The sequence below is a fragment of the Strigops habroptila genome, chromosome 5 (genome assembly GCF_004027225.2).
Source record: "Strigops habroptila isolate Jane chromosome 5, bStrHab1.2.pri, whole genome shotgun sequence".
Taxonomy (NCBI): Eukaryota; Metazoa; Chordata; class Aves; order Psittaciformes; family Psittacidae; genus Strigops; species Strigops habroptila.
The window spans coordinates 2,888,222-2,902,954 of record NC_044281.2 but is presented as its reverse complement, the minus strand read 5'-3'; the positions used below and the strand labels follow the sequence as shown (position 1 = coordinate 2,902,954).

The window sequence follows — 14,733 nt, the reverse complement described above, 5'->3', positions numbered from 1 at the left end:
GTTTAAAAAGCAAGCACTGCAAGTATGTGTGAAAAAAAGGTGGGATGCTTCTAAAAATACTGTATTCCAAAAGATGTTTTGTTTGCCAAGCTTGTGAGTTCAGGATAAATTAATGGGCTGTTGTAAGGTAGGCTCACACCTGGCTTCATCTTCCCATCCGTTTTAGCCTTGGTGACTATTTCTGCAGCACAGTATAAAAAAACCTTTTTCTTACTGAACTACTAGAGCTGCATTGCCACATTAGCACTGTATAGCTTCAGCACAACTCCGGTGTAACAAGAGGAAATGAGCTGATTGTAATCAACAGGGCTTGTAAATAATTGTCACTTTATTTACCACATCAAACTGGCTCCAGTTCCTCCTGCAGCACCACTGTGCTCATGGGCAGAAGGCTTGGACAATTCTGAATTACTACAGAGGTGCTGAGGGGAAACACAGGAACAGTGCCCAGCTACCCCAGAGAGAAACCCTCCTGAGGAGCTGTGTGATGAGTTGGGGCTCAGCACCACCACTGCATCTGACCATCCTGCTTCTCCAGCATAAAGTAAAGGAAAAGCATAAAAAAGATAAAGGCATAAGTAAACATGAATGCCAGTTGCATCAATATCTGTGTGAGTTAATGCAGACTGTTGGTGGCATTAACTGTAGCTTATATGAGGCAGAATTTATACTTTTTATTATTATTAACTTAAATAAATGTGCTAAACAGATTTGTGAGCATCAGTTAACAGACAGCCCAGAAGGACAGTTGACAGAAGAGCTATAAGGTATGTAAGAGATGTGATGCGAGAGTAGTAAACGATGCAGCCAAACAGCACTAAGCTGTCTGACCACATTTCTTAATGATGTGTCCTTTTACAGTTTAACCATATGTGCTTAAGAGTGAATCTAAATTTATTCTTGGTGTATAATGAATCAACACATTTTTCCCAATCCTTTCCTTATAAAGAACTACACTTGAGAACAGTCAGCGGTGCTCAGCACCTTCCTCCAGCACCCAGCACTGCAACAGCCCATCAACTCCTGTGTTGCTCTGCTTGCTGACCTGCTCTCTTGCAGGAGACACCTAGCACAGACCCCAGGCTAGTAAGCCCATACTTTCCAGTGCTTTGGTTCTTAGATGTTGTGGTCTAAAGCACCAAAACTCACCCTGCATGGAGCAGGAAGGGTTGGACTGTGCCACCTATGTGATCCCATCACATTTCAACTCAACAACATGCGTTCCCACTGCAGACATAACCACCTGCCCAGGCAAGGAAGAACTAGAAAAAGAACTAGTAACACATATATAATATTTTAGTATACTAACAGATACAGGCTCCTGGTGCATGTGCTCCACAAGCATCCAGAGACTCCTCCCTTTGCTTGGCAAACAGCTGCTCAACTGATCCTACTCTAAAACTGCCCTACCACAGCTAGGATTTGACTTTGATGCCTAAAGCAAGATGTAAAGTAGACCTGAAGTCTCTCAGAGCAACAGAAGTCGGAAGGTATCCTGGGAAACTGTGTGTCTTTCGCTATGACTCTCTATTCCAAGCACATCACTACAGCAAGACAGCTGTGTGCATTTTAGAGAAGTACCACCCCACTGATTTCCATTACAACTAACTTCTAAAAATCATCCCCTTCAACTGTGAAATGAGTGAATTGAATATACTTACTCATTAAGTCCAAATAACATCTACTTTTCCTAGCAAAGAGCATCCAAACAGTACATGTAACGTGTAGAACACAGGACTTGACTGGGGCAGAGAACTTATCAGCACTTTTTGTATACATATTGATTAGGAGATTACTCTTCCAAACTTGCTCCCAATGTGGTCCAGAGCTACAGGTAGTTAAAAAAAAAAAATAAATAAAAAATAAAAGCCTTTCCATATAAAATAGGTCCCATGGATGCTTCCAGAAAGTGAGGGTAGACAACTCTGAACCCAGGCTGCTCACTACAGAAAAGTTTCTTCTCTTGCCAAGACATAGAATCCCAGACTGGTTTGTGTTGGAAGGGACCTTTAAGCTTGTCCAGTCCCAACCCCTGCCACGGGCAGGGACACCTTCCACTAGAGCAGGTTGCTCCAAGCCCCTGTGTCCAACCTGGCCTTGAACACTGCCAGGGATGGGGCAGCCACAGCTTCTCTGGGAAAAGTCTGTGCCAGCGCCTCAGCACCCTCACAGGGAAGAGCTTCTGCCTAAGATCTAACCTGAACTTCCCCTGTTTCAGTTTGAACCCATCACCCCTTGTCTTATCACTACAGCGCCTGATGAAGAGTCCCCCTCTGCATCCTTGCAGGCCCCCTTCACAAACTGGAAGCTGCTCTGAGTCTCCACACAGCTTCTATTCTCCAGGCTAAATAACTTTTTCAGCCTGTCTTCATACGGGTGATTATTTTTGAAATCATTAATAATTCAGTTGTTTGAAGAGCAAACTTTGAAGAACAGCATTTTTGACTACTTTGACCTTCCAAACTCCCATGCGAGCAATAACGCAGCAAAACTGCAGTAATAAACTCAACTGCTGCCTCTAAATAATCCATTTAGCAACAGACATCCAGAAACCTCTCAGGTCCTACAGGCACGAAGGCTCCACACTGCTCCAGCATCGAGGCTGGGTAATTGTTGGTGGCATCTGAGCAAGGACAGCTTCCAAAAGACTCCACTGAAGCCATGCACTTGCCTAGGACAGCAGGTCTCAGTAAAATCTCAAGTTTTGTTCCTACAAACCTGCTGTGGGAGAAGTGACACAACGAGAGTGACACTCTCTGAGAAAACCTTTTGTTTAAAAACAATGTAGGAATAAAGGAAAAAGCTTCCTTGCTGCTCAGAGATGTAGAGAGCATTGAAAAGCAACAATAATGCATAACTGACATACATATTAGTTAACTAATTTATGTCAGTGCATGTACAGTACATGTTGTACGTAGAATAGGACTGTGCAGAAAGTCTGCTCCTTGGCTGCATGAACTGTTTTCTCCCAGGTATAGTTCCAAAATCATAGAATCAACCAGGTTGGAAAAGACCTTTAAGATCATCAAGTCCAACCGTTCCCCAGCACTGCCAAGGCCACCACTAACCCATGGCACTGAGGGCCTCGGCTACACGGTGTGTGAGCACTTGCAGGGACAGTGACTCCAGCCCTGCCCTGGGCAGCCTGTTCCAATGCCTGAGCACCCTTTGGGGAAGGAATTGTTCCTCAGCTCCATCTAAACCTGCCCTGGGGCATCTTGAGGCCGTTTCCTCTTGTCCCATCCCTTGTTCCTTGGGAGCAGAGACCAGCCCCCTCCTGGCTCCATCCTCCTGTCAGGCAGTTGCAGAGAGCGAGAAGGTCCCCCCTGAGCCTTCTCTTCTCCAGACTAAACCCCCCAGGTCCCTCAGCTGTTCCTCATCACACTTGTGCTCCAGGCCCTGCACCAGCTCCGGTGCCCTTCTCTGGCCCCGCTCCAGCACCTCAATGTCTCTCAGGTTTCAACTGTTCTACGCTGGTGTAGTAGAGGGAATTTTTTAACATGGAGCGACAAATCAAAGTCCATCTGATGGCTAAACCTTCTCACTGAAGCCAAGGGATTCTGCACAGCACCACACTCCGTAACATTTAGACTACAATAGTGTTTTATTTCCCCAAGAGACTACTTGAAAGATTTTTAACTAAATGTTGGCTGTAGAAAGGATGTGCTACATGAGGACAAGGAGAGATAAAAGTTGAGTTTCCTTTGTTTGAATATTCTGTGTATTCAATGCAAGAAAAAAGTTGTAAAAGGCTCTTAACAGCAGTCATGGTTTATCCGCATCGTTATGGAAAAACTAGATTACCTTGAAAGGAAAATTTAGCAACTACCCAATGTTTTATGTTAACAGAGAACGGCATATATGAAAAAAAATATAGCCTGACAGATGAGCCAAAACTCAGAAGAGAATAAAAGTCAGAAAAGCTGCAGCTTTAGTTATGTTTCATATATGGTAAAAAGTGCTCTCCTTCCAAACTCTGAAAGCTAATAAAAGGAAATGTTGAGAGATGTTGAAGGATCCTGTTCAAAATACTTCTTATAAATCCAAACTGAAAACACTAAAGTTGCACTTAGCAATGAAAGGTTCAAACCTCCCCTGAAAACACCTACATTTACAACCCACCCCCCGTCCATACCCTGTTTTGAGCACACAGCAATTCAAACTCTACCTTTCCGCTCCGCTCGTCTCCTCCTCCTGCGTTTGCAGCGCTGCCGGAGCGCGCTGGAGAGGGTCCCCATGCCAAGCGCCACGGCTAAAGGAGATGCCATGACCAGCCCTGCAGACACCACCAGCACCCCTCACAAGGCAGAGGTCTACCCCCAAAATGCCCCTGTGTTGCCTTGAGATCCCTTCACCCAGCTGAGGCCAGTTGCTCCAAGCACAGGATGCTCTGATGAATGAAAGCTGCAGCTCATCCCTACCCACCGCAAGAGGCACATGTGACAATTAACCCTTCAGTAAGTGAAAGGGAGAAGGAAGGGCAGTTTTCTTAGAAGGACAGTAGCAAAGGCATCCTCACTACTCAGTGTGGAAAGGCAAATTCCTCTTTACCTTGTTATTAAAACAGGAGGGCAACTCTTCAGTGTGGCTTCAGCCTTATGCATATCTCAGAAACAAAGAGAGATGTGAGTAAGGAAAAGTTAGCACATCCCAATGCATGAAACCAAACTGCCTTCAGCAACCATGGTAATTTTTCCTCCTGTTCTTAGGTATGTGTTTCAGGCACTGCCTGAGGACCAGGAATACAAACCCATGCAAATCTTAAAAAGCAATGTTTAAGTCACACGTTTTCCAGATGAGGGTTTGTATGTTTGGTCTGAACAAGAGACTTCCCAATGCCAACATTAACTGTGGCATTTTTCAGCCTTTTTATAAACAAAAAAGTAACATGTGACATTATGGGATAATGTGATATTATAATAGAATCATAGAATAGTTAGGGTTGGAAAGGACCTTAAGATCATCTAGTTCCAACCCCCCTGCCATGGGCAAGGACACCTCACACTAGACCATGTCACCCAAGGCTCTGTCCAATCTGGCCTTGAACACCGCCAGGGATGGAGCATTCACAACTTCCTTGGGCAACCCATTCCAGCACCTCACCACCCTCACAGTAAAGAACTTCTTCCTTATATCCAACCTGAACTTCCCCTGTTTCAGTTTGAACCCATTACCCCTTGTCCTATCACCACAGCCCCTAATGAAGAGTCCCTCCCCAGCATCCTTGTAGCCCCCTTCAGATACTGGAAGGCTGCTATAATAATGTGGATTACGTGGAGGGTGAGATATCTACATCTACATGGCCTTGAAGGAAAAGCACCATTAATAGATAGGAAAAGGAGGAAAACATTCCTTGGGAGAATGGGAATTCATTTTGCTCCTTGGAGCAAACAGCACGACTTGCAGAAAGCAAAAAAGCAGCCTATGATTCTATGATTCCTTCAAGTTTTGTGTACTGCAGCAATACTGAATCTAAACTACAGCAACCACTACGACTTTTATAGGCTAATTACAGCCTCAGCATTTGCTCAGCGCAGCAAACCTCAAAACACAAAGCTGCTGGCTGTGCACCAAGAACCCCAAGAGCCCCCGTGCCATGTGCCTCAGCTTGCAGGTCAGCTCCTCGGGTGGTGCAATCCACTCCAACAGCACCATCTACTGTCACAGGACATAACGAATTGATTTTACACCTCTTGCTCCCTTGACCGAGTGTAAAGCCCAGCTCCAAACTAGAAATAACTCACAATGTTTGCAGTTTTATTCTACAGTAAACTGGTTTGTAATGTAGATTTATTATGAAGTTTTATTGGGGCCAATCTGCAGGCAGAAGGGGAAGTCATGTTTTGTAACAGGTACTTCAGATGGAGTGAGCTATTTTAACAGTATTTTCTCTATTTTCAAACTGGACTGATACACTGAAGGGATTCAGTGACAAACACAACAGTTACATATACGTAATAAAGTTAAAAAGAACTCTTTAAATGCATTCAGATGAATCCCCTGCTCCAAGTTCTGATCTGAATGCAGCAGTCAGAACACAAAGAATCTCGTGATACATTCGCAAAGACCTTTACTTACCTTTTTAACTGTTAGAGACACATGCTGATCCTGCAACCTGGGAAAAGAGGAAACACAGGATTTGTTTCTTTTCCAGATTTAAGTGCATTACAAATAGCAATTCAAACCTTAAAAGGGACAAATTGCTGATTCTGTAAGAATAAATAGTACATAATGAAAATACACAGCCCCAGAGCCAACTTCCCTGTGACCCCAGCAAAGGGAGGGGGAGAAACAATTCTGGACACTCCTGATTGGAAAAATAAACAGTAATAAACACAAAATAATCAAGACTGAAGATGCTTGGGGCCAGGAGAAACATCCCACAGGTACAAGCAGCTGTTGAGTAGAACACCATGTGCAATCTCTGCACCTTCTAGCAGAAAGGGTCAGCAAAAACTGTGGCAAATAACAGTTTAAGACTAAAATCAACTTCTGTGTTATCACAGGCAACGCATCCTGCAGAAAAACACCACCTTCCACTACAACCCCCTTTTCAAACATCAGGTTTTTGATCCTACTGGCATCAGTGACGGCAAAACTGGAAGATTCCTTGACTACCAGCAGTGGGGTGGGAAAGAAATGGCAGATACAGGGTAAGAAGGATACAGGATAACGGGAAGGACTAATGATACAAGAAACTGTCTTTTATTTCCACGGATACACATAAATTGCCCAGCTGTTCCAACAGGACCAGATGGCTTTATTTTTATAGATAACCTCCTAGTTATAAGAAAATATGTGACTTCATCACTGTGAAGATCACACTGTTCTAAACTGGTCCAGTAAATCTCAGAAGCTGTTTCCAAAGGAACAGTCTGTTTCAGTCAAGCGGCTACAACCTCCAAAGAAACACAGAGTGTCACAGTTGATCAGAGCGGGGACACCACCTGCACCTGTAAAGGATTTGGGTATTTGCACCTTGAGAAGACAAAAATCCTCTGCCGTGACACTGCCCACAAGAGGGTGCTGGCACCCTACGAAAACTTCCACTATACTTAAGTTACACAGCACAGCCTCGGACGATACAAACTGATGGATGCATAAAGCGTGTCTAAAACTGGTTTGATCAAGTTAGAGAAGAAGGGATCTGACAAAATATTTTAAGTCTATACACTAGCAGATCCTGCTGCGCTTTGGGGGATCCCCCCTGCAGTCCTGATCCAGCTCTGGGGCAACAGCACAAGAGGGACGTGGAGCTGTTGGAGGGAGGCCAGAGGAGGCCCCGGAGCTGCTGCGAGGGCTGGAGCAGCTCTGCTCTGGAGCCAGGCTGAGAGAGCTGGGCTGGTGCAGCCTGGAGAAGAGAAGGCTCCTGAAGGGGACACCTTAGAGCAGCTCCAGTGCCTAAAGGGGCTCCAGGAAACCTGGAGAGGGGCTTTGGAAAAGGGCCTGTAGGGACAGGCCAAGGGGAATGGCTTGAACCTGCCAGAGGGGAGACTGAGATGAGCTCTGAGGCAGAAGCTGTTCCCTGTGAGGGTGCTGAGGCGCTGGCACAGACTTTTCCCAGAGAAGCTGTGGCTGCCCCATCCCTGGCAGTGTTCAAGGCCAGGTTGGACACAGGGGCTTGGAGCAACCTGCTCTAGTGGAAGGTGTCCCTGCCCGTGGCAGGGGGTTGGAACTGGATGAGCTTTGAGGTCCCTTCCAACCCAAACCAGTCTTGGATTCTATGACAGTTGCATTAATTCAGACTCAGGTTTTTTTTCCAAAGACATTTCCCAACATTTCATGGTGACATTTTCCAATAATCCTGAAAAATAAGCCAATTCGGTTTTAGCATGAAGTAGTGAAAATGCTTAGAAAGCTCAACACAGCATTAACTGCAGTCAGCTTCCCATGCTGCAATGGACTACACTCAATCCACCAAATGAGAATACTGTATTTACACCATGATGATTTACCATTTCCTTTAATATTTTCCCAACCTAGCAGCCCATATCTACTAAAACCTCTTCCAAACTATTGGAATATAAGCTATAAATTATGTTTGACATGGAAATCCCATATTTATGGTGCAAAAAAAAGATTATTTTTAAAGAGCTGTTGATAATTCCCTTTCTACATGAACATTGCTTTACATAAAGTCACAATTAATCAACAAATTGCTAGCAGTTTTTAACTAAGTTTTTACGCTATTATAACCTCTAGTTGCTTCACAAACTGTTATTCCTTATATTACCCCAGTCAGTCATTCCCTGAGTTTCAAACAAACATGAGACTTGGAACTGAAAATAAGTTTACTGTAACTAAGTACAAAAAGCCTTTATATATTGACAGCTGTGGACAGTTTTACAGGGTAAGAACCAGCCCACAGGCACGATGCATAAGGAACAGTTTTAAAGTCCAGCTTAAAAACATATCTATAGGGGAAACCCAGACATTTCTTCTCTAATTCTCCATTTTCTAGCTGGCAAACTGCACTGGTACAAGACGAAGAGCTGGGTGCTGCTTCTTTCTGCATGGCACAGCCATGCTCACCCCTAAGACACCACGTTCCTGCTCAACATCAGGAAAGAAAATGCTTTAGTTTTTCTTGCTTAGAAAACCACTTCTATTTTAATCTCCATCACACTGGGCTTTTGCAGCAGGCAGGGCAATGTGGGCAGATGCCAGCTCAGGGCTCCAAGGGTGCTCATTCAGCAGAGGATGGCTCTGTCCCCAGTTCTTGCGGCTCACACCAATGTCAGCAGCAGAAAAGGCCCCTGTGAGGCAGGCTCCAGCGCAGAGCCTGTGGTCTGGCACTAACCCCCTTCACTGGCAAACATGGACTGCCAAAGCCAGCTTCACTGCTCAAGGACTGGGAGCAGTAAAGATGGGTGGAGATGAAAAATGAGACTTGGAACACCTTAAACCAGTAAAGAAGCTAAACTGGAAAGAAAGGGAAATACCACTACGTTACAAAAAACAGTAACGAAGCTCTGATCTCCAGCAGTTCCTACCTGGAGGCAGATGGATACTTGAGGGCTTGCACAAGTCATACATGCTTTCCTTTGACAAGGGGGAATGGCTTTAACCTGCCAGAGGGGAGATTGAGATGAGCTCTGAGGCAGAAGCTCTTCCCTGTGAGGGTGCTGAGGCGCTGGCACAGGGTGCCCAGAGAAGCTGTGGCTGCCCCATCCCTGGCAGTGTTCAAGGCCAGGTTGGACACAGGGGCTTGGAGCAACCTGCTCCAGTGGAAGGTGTCCCTGCCCGTGGCAGGGGGTTGGGACTGGATGAGCTTTAAGGTCCCTTCCAACACAAACCATTCCATGGTTCTGTAATTGTATACTTTAACGTAAGAGTTTAGAAAAATGCCTCGGAAATCAACGTTTGGTAAAAAGATGCAAAGTAATTATCACTGAGTTTAACAGTGTTCAAAACCGTGAGATTACACCCTGCATTACGGATGTATGAGTATCTTCTCTAGCCTTTACTATGGAAAGTCACTCCCCACAGACTTTACTGCTTCAGGACCTCCAAAACAACACACTTTATTCACAGACTTGTGCTTTTAAACACACAATGGCCGAGCTGCTTGCCAGGCAGAAAAGCAAAGTGCTGCTGTCAGCTCCCTCCAGCCTCCTGCTGCAGCAAGCTGAGAGATGGACCAGCCACGAGCAAAGGTGGGATGAAGTGTGCTCACTACAAGAGAAACCAGGGTTATCTGGCAGAGGTCAAGTGACTGAAGGAGATTAAACCCCCCTCCTGCCAACAAGATCCAAGGGGCACAGGCACACCCCACACACACACAGATATCTGCAGGAAAAAGCATCTTATGCAGCCCAGACAATAAATTGCATTAGTTTTATCAGTGAGAACAGTAGAAGGCAACTTGATTCCAGTTTATAGCACCTTTATGAAAATAAAACAGCAGAAGAGGGTGCTGCAACTTTAACAAAAAGAGTACACCAAGATAAAATGCACAGGCTGGAAACAGGGCTTAACACAGATACTGTTTGTGCACATTTTGCGCTTAGCCTTTGAGCTGAATCCCCATGCTAACCGTTCTCCATCAGCCTGCAGCTTGCCAACAGCTTCCCCCACCAGGAGAAACAGCAAGAAGCTGCATCCACTGTGCACAAAAAGCCAGGAAACACAAATTAAGCCAGGAAACAAAAGCTGTGGGTTGCGCGTGTTCACCAAAAGCCAGGGCACCCAACAGCAGCAGCCACCCTGCTCAAGAGAGGTTGTGGTCACTGCCCGTGCATGCTATAGTATGATTATTATTATTACTATTATTCTTATTCAAGTAAATGTTATGCATTTAACATTAGGAAGGTTTCAAAGCTCATTAATCCTCTGGCTTTAAGTTGCACATGACAGGAACTCCATGCACAGGGAAGTTAAGAGCCTGTGGGAGAAAACTGAGTCACGTTGTTTTCCCGAACAAAGGCTCAGGGTGTGAGTAGCTGGAAATCACGCTTCCAGGTCAGTTGTTTTCTCCCTGCTTCCCTATTTGTACATACAGACCCATTTTGTGCTCCAGGCTGAGGTGGAGACTGCAGGAGAGTGATGAAGGGACAAAGCCCCAAGGGAGCTGGGAAGGGAAGAGCTGCCAAAGGCTGCACAGAGCTGTGACTTGTACCCTTCCCTTGCACGCAGGATCACTCCCATCCCAGCACACACCAGTCTCTCCCAATATCCTAGTCCAGCTGCAGCTGTTTTCACAGCCCAACCTTGGGGCTCAACCACAAGCAAGGACTCTGACCTACCTGTCAGGCACATGGTGGCCATTGCAAGGAAAAGGGGCTCGCACAAACTGCCTCAATGCAACAAGCAGCCAAAAAAACCAGCATCTGCATCTTACACTGGGTTTTTCTCCCCACAGAGGCCTGCTCTCAGGCTATCACAGCAGGCATGGTGAGCACACGACAGCAGCCTTGGCAAGCTGAACTCAAAGCACCCCGTGTTTGTCACTCAAGTCTCACCAACAGTCTGCATTCCCACCGCGGGATTTTGGATGTGTGTGTCACTGCAATGCTTCTGGAAGAACCAGCTGCTGGACTTGTGAGAACATGAAAGCATCACCTTTCACTTCTAAAATCACATTTCTGCTTTTCCCCCATAATAAATATGAGCAGATGAACTTCAAGTTAACTCTTGAGAGGGCTCCATTCTCAGTCAGTCTTCTGGAAGCCTGCCTCTGGATGCAGCAGTTGTAGCTGGCTGTTGGGGATCTCTCTAACACAAGCCTGATTCAAACCATCCCTTCCAGAGTAGTTGTGTTATTCAATATCAAATATCTGCATGTTATGAAAAAAAAAAAAACCAACACCAACCACACTTATGGTGTAAAATCTGACTTTCATCACCACTCTGGTGTGTGGGCAGAGTGTTTGCCATCACAGAACATTAGACATTTTGCAGCCACGTTGTGCAGAAATGGTACTTACCACCTTCTTACTCAAGAAATTGTAATACACCCCTGAGTTTGACAAAACCAGCAAGGGAAACACCCAGTAGAGACTGCATAGGGAAGGAGAAGAGCAGGAAAGAGGGAGGATGCTGGCATGCCCCAGGCTCAGGTTAGGGTGGCATGTCCAGAACAGCCCCTTGGCTTGCATTACCTGCATGCAGGAAAAGGTTGGAAAAGGTTTGTATGTCCTGATTCTTGAGCAGAAGCCACAGCTGAGGGCAACTGGACCAGAACTTGTGAATATATCAAGACAGTGACTTGAGACTGCAGAAGACAATTTTGATTCAGTACCCCCAGGCTGAGCTGTCAGTAGGTAACTCATATACTCATCTTCATTTGTCTTTTTTTGAGTTCAGATAAATACCTTTTCAGATAATATAACATCTCCTGCTGAGTAGTAAAAGTTGCTCCTGATAGTCAAAGGAAATGAGGCTAATGAGAGTAGAAATACCTACACTTACTGTATCTCCTAAATAACTGCTCTAGTGGAAGGTGTCCCTGCCCATGGCAGGGGGTTGGAACTGGATGAGCTTTAAGGTCCCTTCCAACACAAACCACTCTGTGATTCCGTGAAAACAGAGAGAAATAAACGGCGTTTAAGACTGAAGACAGAGCTCAGCACCCGCTGAAGCTGAAGTTACAATTCATGCCCTGCAGATTTTGTGTCTCCAGCATTCAGCAAAACCCCCGAATACAGGATACAGCTGATCCCATAAACCAAAACAATGAAATGGCAGGGCACGAAGATCAGTCTTTTGCCACAAAAGCTTTGCTTCTCCAAGTACAAGTCTCTTATAACCTCATGAGAACTTTGGGATTGACTCTCCCCTTGATTAACAGAGAAAATACCAGTTCTCTGACTTAACTACCACAGGTCACAGCAAATGCCATTTTCCAGTTCCTAGCCAGCAAATCTCTTTGTTCTTATGCCAAACACTGTTCCTTTCCATATATGTGTTTGGGGGGTGGTTTCTCCACTCTTTGTGCATTTATAGGCAGAAGTCCCTTCCAAATTCATTAGTTTTCCTTGAAAGCAGGAGGTTATAGTTACTTAAATAGTAGTTGCCCCCAAAATCATGGTAGGAACAGCTACTAGAAGTCCTGTTAGAAAAGAGGGGTGAAGAAATTTTAGTCTTAATAAAAGGGAGAAAAGTGTAAGTCATATTTTCCCGCTTCATGAGTTAGTCAAATCTAAGTTTTAATATTGGGTGAGAGAAGTGGTATTTCAGCTACACATATTGACCTTCAGATACCATTTTTAATATAATTCAGTGTAATTACCACATCTCGGTGGGATTTTTTTTGTTGTTCCCGCATCAGCTCCTCAACTTCAGTACTTCCACGTTTACTTCCATGCTGTTAGTATCTGTATTCCCCATGTAGTGGTAAAGTCTATACTTCTGCTCCTGTGATGGGACTTCATTTTGAACCTACAAATGTGTTTTGCTGATTCAGCAGCAGCCTTATGCCTGTGATAACTGGGAAAGCTGCAGAAATACGGTGAAAGATGCAAAAATTGGTTTTTAGGAATAAAAAACAACATTAAAAAAACACTTTCAAGTGGGAATTAATTCCTCTGTATATTAGTTGAGTCAACTCTTGAGTAAGACCGGCTAAAAAGCCTTGGTGAGCAACAGCAGAAGGATGAGCTTCAGCAGGACCCCAGTGGTCAAACTATGAAGTCTCAGTTTAGTGGAGACTGAGTGCATCAGTCAAACACTGGTTAGAAGCAGGAGTACTGACCTCACCTACATTTTCAAATGGCTTGTATCATGTCCCCCTCTCAAGAAATGGCACATCTTTCATAACAGTCACCAGCAGTTAGATGTAGAAATGACAGAGTTAACACCACTCGTATATATAAAAATAAATTAATACAGTATATGATATAACACCATAATAATTATCCAGTTCTGAAGAGATGATGACAACTGTCATAATATCCCAGACTGGTTTGTGTTGGAAGGGAAGTTAAAGCTCATCCAGTTCCAACCCCCTGCCACAGGCAGGGACACCTTCCACTAGAGCAGGTTGCTCCAAGCCCCTGTGTCCAAGCTGGCCTTGAACACTGCCAGGGATGGGGCAGCCACAGCTTCTCTGGGAAAAGTCTGTGCCAGCGCCTCAGCACCCTCACAGGGAAGAACTTCTGCCTCAGAGCTCATCTCAATCTCGCCTCTGGCAGGTTAAAGCCATTCCCCTTGTCCTGTCCCTACAGGCCCTTGTCCAAAGCCCCTCTCCAGGTTTCCTGGAGCCCCTTTAGGCACTGGAGCTGCTCTAAGGGCTCCCCTTCAGGAGCCTTCTCTTCTCCAGGCTGCCCCAGCCCAGCTCTCTCAGCCTGGCTCCAGCGCAGAGCTGCTCCAGCCCTCGCAGCAGCTCCATGGCCCTCCAGATTGAAAGGGAGATTGAGAGAGGACAGAGTCCTGCCAGAGGGGACATTTTGTTGGGCGGAGGGGGGAAAATTACCAATACAAGAGAATAATTTATATCAGGATCTTGCACAGCAAAAAATCACATACAGGACCTTGTCCATCTTTGCCATCCCTTGCAAATCAGTATCATTTCAAAGCAGAAGGCAAATAGGGAAGGACTATAGGGCATAGGGAATTCGAGGGAAGCCTCCCAAGAGCTGCTCAGTCTAACAGAACAAATCAGAGTATGACTGTTCCAAATACAGAAGGGAGAGAAAGAAATGGAAGCAATTATGTGTCCTGAAAGGGAGCGCTGCACAGAACCAAATGAGGCTTTTTGTCTGAAGACAAGAAATAATCGATGCTTTTCGGGCAAAATTATACCTGCTGCAAGTGATGGCAGAGCAGGGACTACACTGCATTAAGCCATGAGCATCTTTACTTCTCTGCAGCCTTTCAGAAAGCATTTCCAAGTGGCCTCAGGAGGAGGAGAAAGCTGCCAGCCTCCCGTGCCTGTGGTGGGAGGGCAGGAGCTGACCATGGAAGGAAGGATGGAACGGCTGATGGAAGCCAGCCTTCACCTGGGGACAAGGGGCACCTTGCTGAGCTGTGTCTCTTGGTTGTACTTCCTTCCACTGCAGCCAAAACCACAGCAGTGGGGTTGCATCCAAGCTGCCTGCTGTGGTACCTGTGGTACGGGATGCTGCTGCCACCCTCCCACCTCATGGGGCATGGACATAGCTGTACCACCACCGCAGCCCTCCTCCTTCCCTGCCACATCCCACACATACACCAACACACACACAAGGTCTAAATAGGTCCCGAAAGAATTAAAACCAGCAAGAGATGAATAGAAGAATGAGCACCGCTGCTGTG

General features: G+C 45.5%; 1 protein-coding gene across 1 annotated transcript in view; it reads right to left on the bottom strand.

Annotated features, from left to right (window-relative positions):
* Window positions 1-5,730, bottom strand: part of ADARB1 (adenosine deaminase RNA specific B1) — a 42,726-nt gene extending 36,996 nt beyond the window's left edge. The window contains 1 exon segment of the mRNA XM_030487183.1: window positions 5,596-5,730. The gene's annotated coding sequence lies outside the window, so the exon portion shown is untranslated.
* Between the last annotated feature and the right edge of the window lie 9,003 nt (window positions 5,731-14,733).